Here is a 4,020-nt window from a genome sequence, read left to right as displayed (position 1 = left end):
ATGTAGTGGTGGGTATGGAGGGGAATAGTGATGTAGTGGTCGGTACGGAGTGGTTAGTGATGTAGTGGTGGGTACGGAGGGGTCAGTAATGTAGTGGTGGGTACGGAGGGGTTAGTGATGTAGTGGTGGGTACGGAGGGGTCAGTGATGTAGTGGTGGGAACGGAGGGGTCAGCGATGTAGTGGTGGGAACGGAGGGGTCAGTGATGTAGTGGTGGGTACGGAGGGGTCAGTGATGTAGTTGTGGGTACGGAGGGGTCAGGTATGTAGTGGTGGGTATGGAGTGGTCAGTGATGTAGTGTAGGCTATAGATTGGTCAGTGATATAGTGGTGGGTATGGAGGGGTTAGTGATGTAGTGGTGGGTACGGAGGGGTCAGTGATGTAGTGGTGGGAACGGAGGGGTCAGTGATGTAGTGGCGGGTACGGAGGGGTTAGTGATGTAGTGGTGGGTACGGAGGGGTCAGTGATGTAGTGGACGTTACGAAGGGGTCAGTGATGTAGTGGTGGGTATGGAGGGATTAATGATGAAGTTGCGGGTACGGAGGGTTAGTGATGTAGTGGTGGGTACGGAGGGGTCAGTAATGTAGTGGTGGGTACGGAGGGATTAATGATGTAGTTGCGGGTACGGAGGGGTTAGTGATGTAGTGGTGGGTACGGAGGGGTTAGTGATGTATTGGCGGGTACGGAGGGGTTAGTGATGTAGTGGTGGATACGGAGGGGTAGTGATGTAGTGGTCATTACGGAGGGGTCAGTGATGTAGTGGTGGGTACGGAGGGGTCAGTAATGTAGTGGTGGGTACGGAGGGGTTAGTGATGTATTGGTGGGTACGAAGGGATTAATGATGTAGTTGCGGGTACAGAGGGGTTAGTGATGTAGTGGTGGGTACGGAGGGGTAAGTGATGTAGTGGTCGGTACGGAGTGGTTAGTGATGTAGTGGTAGGTATCGAGGGGTCAGTAATGTAGTGGTGGGTACGGAGGGGTCAGTAATGTAGTGGTGGGTACGGAGGGGTCAGTGATGTAGTGGTCATTACAGAGGGGTCAGTGATGTAGTGGTGGGTATGGAGGGGTCAGTCATGTAGTGGTGGGTATGGAGGGGGTCAGTGATGTAGCGGTGGGTACGGAGTGGTTAGTGATGTAGTGGTGGGTACGGAGGGTTCAGTAATGTAGTGGTGGGTACGGAGGGGTTAGTGATGTAGTGGTGGGTATGGAGGGGTCAGTCATGTAGTGGTGGGTACGAAGGGATTAATGATGTAGTTGCAGGTACGGAGGGGTTAGTGATGTAGTGGTGGGTACGGAGGGGTTAGTGATGTAGTTGCGGGTACGTTGGGGTTAGTGATGTAGTGGTGGGTACGGAGGGGTTAGTGATGTAGTGGTCTTTACGGAGGGGTCAGTGATGTAGTGGTGGGTATGGAGGGGTCAGTCATGTAGTGGTGGGTATGGAGGGGGTCAGTGATGTAGTGGTCGGTACGGAGTGGTTAGTGATGTAGTGGTGGGTACAGAGGGGTCAGTGATGTAGTGGTGGGTACGGAGGGGTCAGTAATGTAGTGGTGGGTACAGAGAGGTCAGTAATGTAGTGGTGGGTAGAGGATTCTGTCACAGGCACAAAGAAGTGCAGATGCGACTTTAGTGAAGATGCAAGGAAGGTTGCAATTGTGATCAATTCAAAAACAGGCCTTAGGAGGTGTAATTCCAGCCAACAGACCCCACCCGCTAAAAAGAACCCGCCCCATTAGGGCTGCTACCATACTTTTCCCAGGCTGATTTTCAATCCCAATCCGCCGGATAGCCCCCCTTAAAGTGCCCATACACCTACTGTGTGCAGGAGTAATCCCTGAATGCCTGATGGGTGATCGGGGATAATCCTGCAGGGATCACAGAATCTAGAATTTTTAACATGCTTAGTTTCCCAATCCCCCAACACATCACCAATCATTGCTGCCCACATATCAGTCTGCTAGCAGTTTGGGGGATTTGTGCCTGCAGGTGTATGGGCACATTTAGTTCAACAGATTCCATATATTACATACATTCTATATTAACACTGGTATGAACCCTAAACAGTGGCGTAACTACAGAAGGTGCAGGGGATGCAGCTGCTATGGGGCCCCGGGGCTTGGGGGGCCCCATAGCAGGACCAGCTTGCTATCTCCTACACCCGTCTGTAGTTAATTTATTTTTATCTTTATTTTTCACCAGAGGTAGCGGGCGGTAGTGGGATGCAGGGGAGGGTATGTGTAGCGTGCCGGTTGGGGAGAGATGGGTAGCATGCTCGGCAGGGAGAGATGTGTAGCGTGCCGGGCGGGTGGGGAGGTTGGATGTGTAGCGTGCCGGCTGGGGAGTAGTGTTTGGAGATTACCGGAGGTAGCAGGGTGGGTGTAGGCTTCAGTAGAGGGAGGGAGCCCCAGTGGTGACAAGAGAATTCATATATTGAAGAAGAGGCAGCAGCAGCAGTAAGATCTGGGAGTATAGTTCTGATGTGCTGTGAGCTGAGAATGCGCTAATCCCCGCTGTCATCTGAGCAGGGTGTATATTGTTAACGAGAGCCTTTAACACCCTGCCTCCCCACCAACATCAAGTAGCATCAAATAGTGTATACACTACAGTATGCACTTGCTGATGCCAAGGACTGTCAATATCGTCAGCCCGCAAGAATCGGCCAGTGTGTACGGCAGTGGTGGCTCTTACTCTTCGGAGGAGGGGGGCTGTTAAATGCTGCGCTTCTCACACCTGCCCGCCGGTCCCAGCCACTGGTCCCCTAAACGGGGCCAGCGCATGCGCAGTAACTTCATACATACTGCGCATGCGCTGGCTCACGCCTCCATGGGCTGCCTTTGCAGCAGCCCCGGAGGTTTATTCAGGTTCCCGGGTCCGGCGCATGCGTAGTATCGTACGCGTTACTGTGCATGCGCAAGACTCATTTTGGGGGCTGCCCCGCATTTGCGCACAGAGAGGCATCCAGAAGGGTGGGAACACCTCCTAATGGGACTGCCTTGAGTGACTGGCAGGTCGGACTGACAGTCACATTGAAGCCAGAGCAGTCTCACAGACTGCATCTGACTTCACTTAGGCAGAGACAGTGTGTGTGTGTGTGTGTGTGTGGGGGGGGGCTGCAGCCCAAAGGTAAAACCGCCACTGGTGTACGGGCTTTCATAGAGATACACACCATATTCATGCATACACACTTGGCGATGCAAGCAGTGAGGAGAGGTGGGTCGGTGGGGGGGGGGCGTGTGTGTGTGTAACAATCCACTGCCTCGCCTGTATATGCACAGATAACGGGGGGGGGGGGGGGGGTCACTAACTAATTGTTGGAACAGTTTTTTTTTACATATGAGGACCAACGTCTTTAAAAAAAAAAAAACACAACGTTTTGATGCCAATAATAGGGGGGGCGGGGGGGGGGCTTTCACGATTTTTGCTATGGGGCCCACAAGGTTCTAGTTACGCCCCTGAAAGATGCTCTTATTCTTTGCCAAAACAGGGGGAAAGAGGCCCATACAGTATCTGCCATTGAGCCTATGATGGCTGACAAGCACCAAATTTGAGCTACTCTATATGAAACACCATTTATAGCCCTATGTGTCAAACACAGCTTCATGCTCATTAGTTGTCAGGACACAACAACTTCCATCAGAAACCAAATGCCCACCTGACATTCACTGGTGAAGCTGATACATATCACATTGATTTACAGTTTAGTAGGAGTTTTTTTTTAATACTAAAGCTGTGGCCACTAGGTGTGTGCTGTGGCTTAAGGTGCCCATAGACTAGTAAGATTTATCTTCAGATCTGGCTGGTTGGAACAAAAACATGGTTATGGATGAGTGACAGTTTGTCAGTGTCCCAGCATTTCCAAGCATATGGTCAACTGTCATTTGCTCTCATCCATAACCATGTTTTTGCTCCAACCAGCCAGATCTGAAGATAAATCTGCATGTGTGTATGGCCACCTTTACTGTATCAGTGCAAGGCTGCATCCATGGATTGTGACATCACAGATCACTGGCTGCTGCCCTCTCAG

Source organism: Crinia signifera, chromosome 6, assembly GCF_055691185.1.
Source record: "Crinia signifera chromosome 6, ASM5569118v1, whole genome shotgun sequence".
NCBI classification, from domain to species: domain Eukaryota; kingdom Metazoa; phylum Chordata; class Amphibia; order Anura; family Myobatrachidae; genus Crinia; species Crinia signifera.
Note: the sequence above shows the minus strand (reverse complement) of the source record.